Source organism: Zea mays, chromosome 3 (genome assembly GCF_902167145.1).
Source record: "Zea mays cultivar B73 chromosome 3, Zm-B73-REFERENCE-NAM-5.0, whole genome shotgun sequence".
In the NCBI taxonomy this organism is placed as follows: Eukaryota; Viridiplantae; Streptophyta; class Magnoliopsida; order Poales; family Poaceae; genus Zea; species Zea mays.
This window is the reverse complement of record NC_050098.1, coordinates 220,156,064-220,169,822: the sequence shown is the minus strand read 5'-3', so window position 1 is coordinate 220,169,822 and position 13,759 is coordinate 220,156,064.

Genomic DNA, 13,759 nt, shown 5'->3' with positions numbered 1-13,759 from the left:
GCGTCTGTCCTGAAAGAGCCCGCCCTCGGAAAGCCTCTCGCTATGGCCTTGGGCATGCTGCTGCCTCGAGTGCATTATGGCATCGGGCGAGCTGTTGCCTCGGGCATGTTGTGACCTCGGGCGAGTTGTGGCCTCGGGGTGAGTTGTGTCCGGTGTGCCATGTGATCGAAGGCGCACAACGGTTGACTCCAACGATGAAGGAAACAGATCGCTGATTGTCAACCCGGTTCACGCATACAGGGAGAGCTGATTGCTTCCCGTATGAAGAACCAACTACTCCTAGGCTCCTTGGGGCTATAAAAGGATCTCCTGTGAGACACACTGAGACAAACACAAGAGCATAAAACATACTCCGAGACTTTGATCACGCCTTGGTTCGTTTAAGAGAGATTGGAGCGCGTTTTGAGTTGAGACTCTGCTGGTTTTCATTCGTGCGCTCGTTTCTTCACTTGTGTGCGTGGTCTTGCTGCATTTTGTGCTCTTGTGTGTTGCTTTTCCCTCCCTTACTCTTGTTCGTGATTGTGATCATATTGTGTAAGGTGTGAGAGACTCCAACTTGTGGAGATTCCTCACAAATGGGAACATATTATAAGGAAGACAATCGTGGTACTCAAGTTTGACTTTGGATCACTTGAGAGGGGTTACGTGCAACCCTCGTCCATTGGGACACCACAACGTTCCTGATGCGTCTCTTCTTCTTTCCATCTTTCTTCTTTTGACTCGAGATGGAGTCATTGACTTTGTCGTCCCTTGGCTCGTTGAAGATGGACTCCTTCTCATTGTCGTTGACCACCATCCCCTTTCCCTTAGGATCCATCTCTTCGGTCGATTAGTCCCTTTCTTGAAGAGAACGGCTCTGATACCAATTGAGAGCACCTAGAGGGGGGGTGAATAGGTGATCCTGTAAAAACTTAAAACTTAATGCCACAAACTTGATTAAGTGTTAGAGCAATAAAGCCAAGTGGCTAGAAAGGAGTTCTTGCAAAACACAATAACCACAAAGATATCAACACAGAGAGGCACAGTGGTTTATCCCGTGGTTCGGCCAAGTTCAACACTTGCCTACTCCACGTTGTGGCGTCCCAACGGACGAGGGTTGCAATCAACCCCTCTCAAGTGATCCAAAGATCCACTTGAATACCACGGTATTTCTTTTGCTTTCACTATATCCCGTTTGCGAGGAATCTCCACAACTTGGAGTCTCTCGCCCTTACAAAAGATGATCACAGATGAACACGGAAGTAAGGATGGGATGAGCAACACACACAAATCCACAGCAATACGCACACACACACATGGCCAAGACTTGAGCTCAAATGAGTATCTCAAAGTTCTCACTAGAACGGAGCTCAAATCACTAAGAATGTCAAACGAGTGCGCAAGAACGAAGTGTGAATGATCAAGAATGCTCAAAGTGTGCTTGGTGTCTTCCTCCATGCGCCTAGGAGTCCCTTTTATAGCCCTAAGGCAGCTAAGAGCCGTTGAGAGCATTCCAGGAAGGCAATTCTTGCCTTCTGTCGACTGGCGCACCGGACAGTCCGGTGCAAATTTCTTTCCTATTCTGGCGCAGCCGACCGTTGGCGATTTGGAGGCGTTGGCGCACCGGACACTGTCCGGTGCCCCCTTCAGACCGTTGGCCCGGCCACTCGTCACGCGCGGATTGCGCGGCCGACCGTTGGCTCGGTCGACTGTTGGCTCACCGGACAGTCCGGTGCACACCAGACAGTCCGGTGAATTTTAGCCGTACGCCACCGACGATTTCCCGAGGGTGGTCTTTTCACCAGAGCCAGCCTGGCGCACCGGACACTGTCCGGTGCACCACCGGACAGTCCGGTGCACCCAGACTGAGCAGAGTCTTGGCTGCTCAAGCCAAGTCTTTTACAATTATCTTTTCTCTGATTCTAGCACTCAGACAAATATGTTAGTACACAAAAACCAATGTACTAAGTCTAGAATCATACCTTTGTATTGATTTGCACTTTGTCCACCCTTTGGCATATACTCATTCCTTTAATGTGTGTTGGTCACTTAATCACCAAAATCTTATAGAAATGGCCCAAGGGCACATTTCGCTTTCAGAGACCCGGTCTTTGTGACCACCTCAACGGGGACAAGGTTCTTTAGAACCGAACCTCGGTAAAACAAATCACCGCGTCATCCGCTTTATTTCTTGGTTGATTTGTTTTCCTCCTCTCTCTCTCTCTCTCAGACTCGGATCTTATTCTAACGTTGACCCCGGTTTGTAGTGTGTTTAAAGTTGTAAATTCCAGTTTCCGCCTATCCACCCCCCTCTAGGTGACTTTCAGATACCGAACAGGGAAAAAAAAGAGAAGCCTCAACATGTAGTGCTGGACTTCAGCGCCATAGGTATTTTCGTCAAGCTCGTTGCCAAGGTTTATGACATTGAGGTCAGCGCCATAGGTCATGGTGTTACCATATCGTTACGTCACTTCTACGCTAACATCTTGTCGATGGTGTCAAACTATGTAACCTCGACGCTATAGAACATGAAATAGACCTAGAGTCTCGAATCGATTGTAGTTTTGTCTCAAGTCTAAACATGTGTTGTTGCCCTCTTGTTTTGTATTTTGTTCTTTTTTTTGTTACGAGAGAAGAGATTTAAAAAAAACACAAGAATTGACGTATCTGTAACGAGCAGAGTACACACGTGGGCTAGCTCTCCGCTGAAAAGAATACGATTTACATACGTGTAAAGATTGTGCCCACTCGGCAGAAATTTGGTGATGCGGGTCCAGGTCGTTAGCCTCGGATGCAGCCTGCAGGCAGCCTGTGGTGTGGTGTGGTGTGGTCCAAAAAGGGCGGGAACAGAAACGAGGGGCTGGACGCCTGGACCCATGGATCAGGTGGACTGGTGGTCCGTGTGGGCGCAAGCACCAGTACAGTACAGTACTTACCCCCGCTCCTGCATGCATCGTCCTCTGTAAACACAAAGCACAAGGCTTTACCCGAAAGCACAAGCTCACCTAATTAAGCTCATGTACGCTTCTGGCGCGCACAATAGACACGCCCGTACGCAGGAGCACATGGCACCAACCGAATGATTTGAGCAACCGTCTCCGCATCTGGAATCCATTCCACTCACCCAAACAGAGCTCCAGCTCCCCCTCTATCCAGCGAGCTGGACGGACGGGACGGAGCGTAGACTAGCAGAACAGAAGCCAGGCAGGTCGTCCGGTCGGGGTCCTTTCCCTCTTTCTCTCCGTTTTCTCCGCTGGGGAAAAAGAAAATCGGAAAATGACGCTCCACGGAAGAAGCGCGCGAGCCGATGGCAATGCTTCCCGTCAGCGTCGAGCGGCGAGGGTCCCCGAGACTTTTTCCCCCCTCCTCCCCTGCGTGCCGCACACGGCCAGAACGGTCCTTGCTGTTGCGGCTTTCTATCTTGGAACAGCGCCGGCCGGTTGAATCCGCCGTGGAGTCGAGAGCCGTAGTGATTCCTAGTGCAAGTTGCAGAGCGGAGCAAAGCAAGGGACCTTGCCGCAAAAACCGTGGCGGGTGTCGTCTAACTTTGTCCGTCAAGGGTCGCCGTCGGCCTTGACAAAACGGACAGCTGCTGACCGTGACGAGTTAGAAGAGAGAGAGAGAGGGAGATAGAAGAAAAATCACCCACCTCCGGACCTCCCCACACGAAACGAAAAGCTACGACCTACCTCTCTTCCAGACGTAACGTAAGCATGAAACAGAAAGCACTGCCTGCCGGAAAAACAAAAACAAAAACAAAAAAAACCCGAAAGACTAATAAATAATTCACCGCTCCTCTTTCGCATTTCTCCGGATCTTGTATGCATGATGTGTGTGTGTGTGCCTGTGGATAATTGGACGCACTCCACCCTACAGTCTCCTCTCTCAGCTTCGTTCCTGCGCCCCCGTATCGTATCCTAATGCATGCTCACGGCTGGGTCCCGTGGGCCACCAGGTTTTTAATGTGCCCTTCTGTAGCCACACGCGGAGAGGAAAAGGAACCCGCAAGAAACGGGAGTGGAATAGAAGGCGTCTATTTTTGCACGATGGTATAGGAAGCCTGCTGGCGGGCTCGGCGGTGCCTCAGAGTCGGCGCGTACAAAATGAAGATGCGAAGCTGTTGGAGTTGACCTAGGGTGCAGTTATAGACGGCCAACAGCCACATGGCTCACGAGCCCATCACGAAGCCTGCTATTTGAACACGGCACAACTTTATACAGGCGCGGACCTCGCTCAACACCAGAGTCGTCTCGTGCCCACTTTAGGTTTTAGGCCCGATGAACTAGCCCGAGAACACGACCCGTTACTAATCGAGCTATGGACTCGACCCGTTTGCAAGAGGGCACCACCGAAAGAGAGTAGGGGAGCCGCCAAAATGGGCTACATACTCGTTTCTCTCTCGTTCTCGATGGGGTCGAGCTTGTCGTGGTGGCCCAGCACGGCTGGACTCGTCCTGTGTCGTGCTTGTTCTTCACTTATTTAAGGTCACCGGGCAGATCGGCACTATTCGAGTCTAATTGTGTCGTGCTTAACCGAGTCATGCTTCAACCGATCTGTTGTTTAAACATATATAGGTGCATTCAATTCACATCATCATGAATTTGACTCGACCGCCATATTTATACCGATAATCAAAAAAAATATTGTATCATAAGTACAATCATTATGATTTTTTCGATCGCTGCTCGCTCCCATCACGCGTCCATGAGTCGCACACGCGCCTATAGTCTTTGGCCGGAGACAATCTAATCATCAATACTAGTAGCATTAAGCATCACTCAACCTGTTGTTACTGTGCTAAAAGCGCTTGTCCTATCAGAGTGAGATCAATTAGGTGCCGAGTTGCGTCACGGCGCACGACGCCATTGGCCATTGGTGTATCCATCCGCCCATGCTTCGTCCGTACTGCAAATTCTATCACAGTTTCTTGTTTTAATATATTAAATTCAACTAATTCTAGATAGAAACGTAATATTTATAATATCATATAAAGGTTATTGAATTAATTACAAAATTTACTTTTGTAGTAGATTGATTTAAAGTTATTGTTTTTACAAATAAATCGTTTTGCCGGATACATGAAGTATAAGTAAATAACGACAGGAAACGTTCTAGCTACGCTAGGCTTTTGCCTAGAGATATGATGACCTTCAGCCGTCAGAACAACGGTACCTGTCTGAGTTTGGCCCCGTGGGTTAGTTCAGGCCTTCTTTGCGACGAAAAAAAAACGACGAAACTGGTCGAATTTCATTGTTTTCTAACGTAAAGCGAGCCGACTTCATTTCTTCCATGGGAAATGATTTGTCTCTCTTTCTTCAACAAATTGTTTGCCACATCAACAAATTAGTGGTATGGCTACATAATAATTTCTATAAAAAATGGATGACCTAGAGGGATGGGAGTGGCTTTAGAGCATGTACAACACCCAATTAAATGATGAGTCTCTAAGAGACGAAGTGAAAAAAATCAAGAGACAGACTCTTCGCAAAGAGCTCGTCTTTACACGACTCTATATGCATATTGTGTCTTGACTGTATTTATTATCTACTAGCTCAGGGTTGTATTATTCAGCCTCTTAGCTGTCTCTTGTATTAAACCGACCCAAAGGCTTAGCGTTGTCCATACCCTTATATCTTGAGAAGGATGGAGTAGCTTGCAGAATAAATTACCACTTTTAATATAGACTAAACTACCGAAAAATCACGCAACGATGCAAGTCATCAATCGAAGGGATTTTAACTTACCACTTAAAATTTGGACTAAGTTCATGTTTGTTTTAGTTTTTTTAGTTTCTGGTCACCAGAAGCTGTTGTAGGTTGCTAAATACCTAGTATTTAGCTCGCTTATATGCGAATCGCTCTAGTTAAAACCGTCCAAAATCAATGTAAACACAGATTTGGCCTAGTCGTTGCGATAGTAGGAAATATGTCACTTTGTACATCCTAAACTCTATGGACTCTTTTATCTTCCTCGATACGTAATGTCCACGATACTCAGATTCTCTCTACATCCAGTTTCTCAGAAAAGCTCCTAAAAAAAAGCTGAACCAAACAGATTGGACCTCCTTTTTTTCACAAGACCTTGGACCTAAGAAAGTGATAGGGTTAAATTCTATGTTCCAAAGGCTCATATAGGAAACTTTCACATAGGAAATGAATTCTTCAAAAATCCTTTGTACTTCCTTTGTTCCAAAGCTTTACGTCCACTATTCTGATGATGATTTTGCTACCCTGAGAGCAAAGTAAAGGTCCTTCCCCTTTGAAAGGATGTGGGCGAGGAGGGATTCGAACCCCAACATCGTGGTTCGTAGCCACGTGCTCTAATTCTCTGGTCTATAGGCTCAACCCGTCTTCACTGGATCTCTTCCCGGGATACCTAAAAAGGAATCTTCTTCTCCTCAGCCATTTCTTTTCGGGTTAAGAAGATGGAAAAACGCCTTTCTCTCTATAAGAACAATACAAGCTGAGACTTTGCGTTTTGGATTTGGATCGTTTTCATATTTTCAAATAGTGAAGAAGTCAAATAAATAAGAGGTGGCCCTTAGGCTTGGAAATTACCGCTTAAAATATGGACTAGACTTTTCGTGTGGTGTGATGTCTCAGCAGGCCTGACAGAAAGATGCGTACGTACTTGCTGCCGTTCCCTAACGTCTCAGCCTTTTCAGGTAGGGATGTCGATGCAGATTCTCCGGCGCGGAAGATCATCATTGGTGATGGGCCTGTTGACCGCCCTGAAGACCTGTGCAGAATAATAAAATCGTCGTCGCTGCCTGTGCCGGGACGAGGCGCATAAAAAAAATAAAAAAAAATACTCCAACACTGACTGACCGAGCCGGCAACCCGTATTCTGTTTCCGGGGGCGCGGCGTGACGTGGTTGTTGCGTAGCCAGCCGGTGGTGGTGCCGCGCGACGCGCTGCCAGAGTGCCGGTTCCCAAACCCTATCTGTCGGGGGGTCGGTTCGCCGTACACGTGTAGTATATTGCTCTTCGTCTTCGGGAGTCCACTCCATATATATGAAAGAGAGCCGCCCGTACTCCACTACCACTAGTGTGTTTCATTCACATGCCGTTGCAGCAAGAAGGCTGCCAGCCAGTCTGCCTGCGGCAAGTTGGCCGGTCAAGTCCCCGGAGTACGTCTGGTCGGAGCGATCCACCGATCGATCTGGTGTGGTGTGGCATGCATGGGCACGGCTGCGTACCCCCGTCCTATGCTGTGTGCTGTGCTGTGCAAGCCAGCAGGGTAGTAGTGTAGTACTGCCATCTCGTGAACGCACAGGGTTTCTCGCAGCAGGGGAACCCGGCCGGACCCCACACGCAGAACGCGGCCGGAAAGCGTGCACTATGCAATGCACCGACCCGCCATGCAGATGCCGTGCTCCAGGGTTCAGAGCGGAGCAAAGCGCCAGTTTGCGGCGGTGCCCGGCCCGGAGAGTCAGCCAGGGCCTAGGAAAAGCGAAATCCCGTGATCGATTCCAATCGGCAGGCATACTACTGTTGGCGCAGTACGACGAGTTGAAATCGCGAAACGGCATCTGCGCACTATACACTGCACCACGGATCAGGATCACAGGTTCTACGGCGCGCCCTGAAACAGGGCTGTGGGTGTGACACTGACAGCGAAGCGGCCCACGGATGCCTCTGCAATCTCTTAGCTCGTTGGAGGATACCATGTGCCGGTCCCGGTCGTCGAGATGGGCCTGGCCGCCTGAGCTAGGGCCTAGGCAAAGGCAGCTAGCTACCATATGGGCCACGCCAGATCACTGGACCGGCTCCAGCGCTACGCTCGCCGGGGCCTAGGACCCCAGCCCCAGCCCCAGGTAGCTGCAACCGAACAACGTGGGCTGGCGAGACGGTATATGATGCATGCGTGTCCCGCTGCTGATTTCAGATGGTGGTCCAATCTAGCCCACTGTACCTCAAATCATATGGGCCGCCTATTTCTCGGTGGGGGTACCCAAATGGAAATATATCCTGTATATATATATATATATATATATATATATATATCCCCTTGGTGCACATCTACACATATTAAATCTGCACCCTTCGTCCAACAATCAACGATTCAGATATTTTATAAACAAAACCTTCGACACTTATTCATCCGCGCGCTCAATGTATATTTGCAAAAAAAAAAAACTTCGCACCTCAGTCGTTCATCGTTAGACAAAGGGCTAAGATTTAATATGTGCACTAGATGGATCATGTGCATGTGATACGTTTCCTACCAAAATACCATATGATTTGTTTGACTATCATTTGTTATGTAATTCTCCTCTAGCTATCATTTGTTTGACTATCAAGTTATGTAATCATATGATTTGTTATATTTGAAGTTGAACCTAGTTGTATGTGTTTGTTTGATATTTTTTGTGATTGGTATATTGAAATTTGAAACTTTACCGGTGGGTATGGGTTACATAACGAGCAGGTACGGTATGTGTAAGATTTGTGACGGATAGAATGTTTTTATGGATACGGGTTTTCTATCCCTAGTTAGGGATACGTTTGGTCCGAGGACAAGTCTTGATGGGACAGAGTGATCCATAGCTTTTGAGACAACCAATTCATTCGTATTAGCTGTTTGGATGGATTGATGTGATAATCCAGTTTTCCAATGTTTGTTTATTAGGCGGATGTGACGAGCAACGAATTGCACCTCTTAACTTCAAAAAGGTAAGGACCAATGCTATATAATCAATAGCAATCAACAAGAATATTTCCGCGTGGTGACTCTGAAAACATTTCTAATGTCAAAAATTTCAAGCTACCAAACTCACCATAAAATAAAAAATAAAGAAGAAAGACAAATCACAACTTCTTCTTACGCACAGTTCTCGAATCCAATTAATAAAAATCACATAAGTATGGTCGATCGGCCGGAACCGCACCTTCTACTCACTGTCTCACTGTGGTATGTTGACTTGCAGCAGAGAGATGCTCTCCTCCTCTCTCGCCAACAAAACACACGTGGGGCCCTCACCTGCAGGTCCTAACCCCGGCCCGGACGAAGACAAGAGAAGCCGTCAATCAATCCTACGTGGAATGGATGGGTGGCCAAGAGGACCCGGTCGGCCGCCCAAGACAAAAAGGCAGTAGCCATCGATCCTCCTAACGCAACTTTGGTGGAGGAGATTAGGGGCCTGTTTGGTTTGTGGCTAAATGTGCCACACTTTGCCTAAGGTTAGTCGTTCGAATTGAATAACTAACCTTAGGCAAAAAAGTTAGGCAAAGTGTGGCAACTGAGGTAGTGAACCAAACAGGCCCTAGGTCCCCCTCTTGGCACAACGCACCTTGACAGCATTTAAAAAAAAAGGCTAAATAAATATAATGGTCCATCCGGGCTAGGCTTAAACAAAACTAAGGTCAGTGTTTGTTTGAGTCGTAGCTTTTGGAGCTTTTTCGAAAAGGTATTGTAGGTTTTTTTTTCTTCTTCTGAGAAGCCAATGATGTTATTAGTTTACTAAACTCGAAAAATTATAGAGAGCTCATAAAATCAGTGTTTCCGGTTTTTCACATAAGCTAAACTTTGCTGAGCTCCTCGCTTTCTAAGAGCTAAACCAAAAAAAAGGTAGCTGTTTATTTTAGCTTCTGATTTTTCACGCTGAGACAAGACCTAAAGCGGCCAATCGTGCAGCAAGATCCCACATGCGCTTTGAGCTGAACGCTTTGCATTACACTTCAGCGATGGATCTGATGCATGTCCACACCCTAATCCACTAATCTGTAAGTACTGTAATATATTACTAGGCCGGCTGTGCAAGTTCGGCCACCGGCAAACCGCTTTTGTGAATATTAGTGCACAGTGCTCGGAGCAACATGCGTGGACTGAACTGAACTGGACCTGAAAATTACAACGCAACCTTTTGCGAGAGCTCGCCCCTCCAATCAATTTGGCGCGGTGGGCCTTTTTCTGACATCATCATGCACGTTCCAAATCTGATTGGGCCTCTTTCTGTCTTTCACCACAACACAAAACAACGCAGCTTCATTACCCCCATTGATTAATCGAGCCGCGAATCAGTTTCCATCGCCGCGCATGCTGGCTTCTGTCATCGGAGTTTATTCTCTACGCTGCTCTGTTAAGATAATGTTCTGTAATGATGCATTCCTGTCACTATGTTCATAATTCAGAATAATACACAACGATTGGACGGGAAAAGAGGGGGAGGGGGGATGAAACCACTTTGTCGAGTCCATTGCAGTCTATCGCTTTCGTTCTGTGCTCTTTCGGCAACGGAAACCATTTCGCTGCCCGCACTCTGAGATTTATAACCAGTGGCGGTCCTGACAAATCGGATTCAGAGCAAGACTTAGGACTAGTTTGGAAACTTTATTTTGCTAATGGATTTCTATTTGAGAAAATAGAAATCTTTTGGAAAAATAGAAATCCCTTAATAAAATAGAGTTCCTAAACTAGTTCTTAAAGTACGATACCTTTAATTTTTATAATATACATGGTATATACTGCTAATAAATAATTAAAGATGGAGCACATCTAAAGAGCTAAGCTCATTTTTTTGCTCTTCTTGTCCTTGAGCCCTCTTTTAGCATAATCACGGTGAGTTATACTATGATTCCTTGCGTTGGAGTTACTTTGTTGCTTGAAAGTTACACTATGGTTCAGAATCACGGATGAGTTGTTTTAGTTTGTTGCTGTCGAGAAAGACAACTGCTCCGTGCACAAACTGAACACGTATACAAGATACTGACGGATAATACAATCAATACATATATATTCGCAGCCCTGATGCAATATCTGCAAAGGATTGCATGCGGATTAAGCTCGGCGTCTTCTAGATCTCTACGGACGGAGCTTCAGCTTGCTCAAGGCGCACACAAGTCACAAGGGAAGCATGAGAGCATCTTCACCTAAGCTTTGACCCACAATCTTTGGCCCGCCGATCTTCGTCAAAAGTTGCAAATATTTTTGGGCCCCCGGAACCGTACAATCAGGGCAGACAAAGCTATGCCGACCTTACCTCATATAAATGTCACATGCTAAAGAAAACATGAGACGAACGAAGCTCTTCCAACCTTTATTTATAATATTATATGTATATGCTGACATGCATGACGAAGCTATATACTTTTATCTATTTCACCTAACATATCCATTGTATGTTCTCTTTCAAGCTTTCTTGGTTTATGTTGGTTTCAGGCGGCAGTCGTTAGGTGTTGCCGTCATCAGCTAAAAGGATGCACATTATTATAGTATATATGATATAAGAAGAAATGATGCCCTGTACGTGTGACGTCCAAATGACTTTGGACATGTTTGGTTCGCTGTCTAACTTGTCATACTTTAAGTAACTTTTTTGACTAAGGTTAGTTATTTAATTCGGACAACTAACTTTAGATAAAGTATGACAAAGTTAGTCACGAATTAAACAAGCCCTTCGTGTGTATATATATATATATATCAAAAAATGAAGCGCAGGAGCTGATGCCTTAGAAGAAGTTAAGTTAATGATGGAGTGTCAATTATTGAGATGTATAGTTCCAAATAATCATTGAGCATCCAAGCACGGCCTCATGGTCAACCAGACTGCGGATAAGAAGAGTCCTGGAAACCTTTATATACTATATACATTAAAAAGGAGAGGCTTGGAAAACAGGATAAGCAATACAAGAATTAAAAAGAACAGTTGCTTGGATATAAAAGGAATCCATAGCTCCTGATGTATATAGCTTGCTTCCTTTACGGAAGAAGTTCTTGGCTGCTCACTCCATGATGACTGAAGAAAATGCAATGAACGATCCAACGTGACTTTTCTTTTCTCCTTCCCCTCGTTTAGGCTCTCACACACATTGCTGTTATTGGAAACCTTTGTTGAACATTTTGTTATTATAAGACATGCTTTAATTTAGAAACAAGACACCACATGTATAAGCACGAACAACTGTCCACTAATCGCATAGACAGTTGTGTTACTGAACAGATCTATAGCACATATAACTAAATACGCTAGAGATGAGTTTAGTGTGTACTATTAAGTGGAATTGGGAAGGTGCCCGTCCATCTTCCTCCCTTCCTTTGGCCCACGACGTCATCGAGGATGACATGGACGTCGCCGCCAACAAGCTCCTATTCACAGCCTCTGCCTCCTACCCTTCCTGCTCTCACATTTGGTGCTTGTGTCCCTGCAGTGTCATTGCGCCTACCGCACGAGGTAGCCTCCTCAAACGTCTGTGTTCTTTCTCAAATCTGTCTCGCGCTCCTCCCCACCGTTGGCAACATCAACATTATGTTCGCTTTGGATTAAAGCTAACTATTCGGACTGTTGCTGCTGTAATCCAGAGACAAAATACTGTAGAAGCAGTAGGAGTTAAATCTAAGTGAACAGGCTCGGGTCAGACCGCATAGGCGTGGGCATGCATCGAGCCCCGGGGGAATAGCCAGTTGTGGAGGTCCTAGGAGACCTTGACGCTGCCGTCGTCCATGAGGTCGACCCGCTCGCTGTTGTGGAACTTCCAGCGCGCCGGACGTGACGCCCCAACGGCGACGACCTGACCACCGACGACCCTCCACCAGCTCGATGACCATAGGAATGTAGGGTGCCAAGCAGAAGGTAGGAGCGGAGGTGGTCAGGGTCATGTAAATGGACGACTATGGTGGGCTCAACGACAAGCATAGATACCCTTGTTCCAGTGTCGTTGCAGAGGCGCGAGAGGAAACGTGTGGTCGAGGAGCTCCTATACGCCTATGGTATCGCTGCCTAGAGCATGGGGACCGGATGCGCATCGTAGCGCGTTGGCGCAGGAGCACACCCAAGTGGCTGTTGTAGACGCCGCCACCTTCTGTCTGTGGCGTCGTGAACGCCACTCGACACCCGACGAGCGATGGGATCTCCACAAGGCGTGCGAGGGGTGATCACGTGGGCCAGAGCGTTGGTGGGAGCTGGGGAGGCTAGAGTCAGGTGAGGGATGGGGAGATGATCCAAAAAAAAAAAACACTGGCCGTTGGATACAATTGATTAAGAGAAATGATGTAAATGAAGCGATCTGGTGGGATTTGGCTAGGAGTAATTTGTTGTGTGTACTTAGTACGTTTTAACTGGTGATACGTGTGTATTCGTGCATAACACTATTTTACATTGTATATTGCAATTTTTTATGGATAACATTTTTTATAGAGAAGTTGTGATGAAGAACATGGTAGGAGAGCTGTTGTGGATAGTGGCCTTCCATAGCAGCTGCTTTTAGTGCCATTGCGGCTGTGCCAAGCAGAGTACATAACGGAAACTGAACAGGGCCGTTCATGCCTTCTTGACGTTCCTGTGGTCTTTGGAATTAGTCCCACATGGAATGTCCCCGGGACCACGATAGAGAACCGGTGGAAATTATCGGTTGTTTTATTTTTACTATATACTATATTATACTTGTTGCGAGAGAGAGAGAGGGAAGCAAGTAATGACCTGATAAAAACGATCCTTACTTGGGCATCAAGAGTAAGTAATTATCTTGCGACGGAAGGTAGGGTGGTAACCTGCGAACTGATTGTGCATGCGTTGTACTACCTAGTACCTCCGTTTGTTTTTATTTATTGGTGTATTATAAAATATTTATCGTTGTAGTATAAAATCGCACTAAGCGGCATCAAATAAATAAAAATATTGGAGGGAGTAATTGCTAATGCTAACTTTTAGGAAAGTTGGACATGAAGAGCAAGTTATAATACTCCGTTAAGAAGGCATGAACGGCAAGTTATAGTACTCCTGACCGAGAATTATCTTCATTTTAAAGAAGCCCCTTTTTTAAAAATATAAAAAAGTACACGA